Genomic DNA, 790 nt, shown 5'->3' on the forward strand with positions numbered 1-790 from the left:
AAAAAAAAAAAAACATACAAAGTTCCTTGAAAACTCTAACAAATAATTTTGTTTGATGAACATATGATTATTAATATCAAATAAGCATGAAATAGGGAGTAGATGTTCAAAGGTGTAGGCATGACCATTGATAAGGTAAGTAGATACTGTCCTTAATGGAGTTCAAATGGAAGAAGGGTTCCCTGTCAATGGTGAGGTTATCCAAATGTTCCTGTTTCTGGTGGCATTGTATTGATTCGATCAAGCCCCGGAACATTGTGGGGGCTCCTACATCAGATCCAGAATCCCTCCAAAAAGTTAGACCTAACTATTGTTACGAATAAAATTCAACAAAGGTAAACTGAAGCATGTTTTGTCCGAGCAAGATGACATTTTATTAACAGGGATGCTACTTGCCAACACAATGGGTCATTGGCTTGCCTCAATTTAGCCAAAGACCCTGGGATAAAGACTACTCATTTTTGTAAGATTAGAACAGAACAGGTGACATCATGAGTCTGAGAACAACATAACTGGATATAGCTGAGGCCTGGGGAGCAATATGATTGATTGGAAGTTGGGAATGAAGGGCTAGCAACAACTCCCTCCTTCCCTCCTGTGACTAAGGACTGCAAGGTCAGATTTCTTTGGACAGCAAACCAGACATCCTTGAAGGATAGCTTGGTGGTGTAAAGATACCAGACCAGACACCCTGTGGTCTACCCTCAACCACCAAGGATAACAGAATTCCTTGAGGCAAGAATAGAACAGTGGGGTAGCTAGAGCACTGGCCCTGAAGTCAGGAGGACCT

Source organism: Vombatus ursinus, unplaced genomic scaffold (genome assembly GCF_900497805.2).
Source record: "Vombatus ursinus unplaced genomic scaffold, bare-nosed wombat genome assembly UNPS02014874.1, whole genome shotgun sequence".
Lineage (NCBI taxonomy): Eukaryota > Metazoa > Chordata > Mammalia > Diprotodontia > Vombatidae > Vombatus > Vombatus ursinus.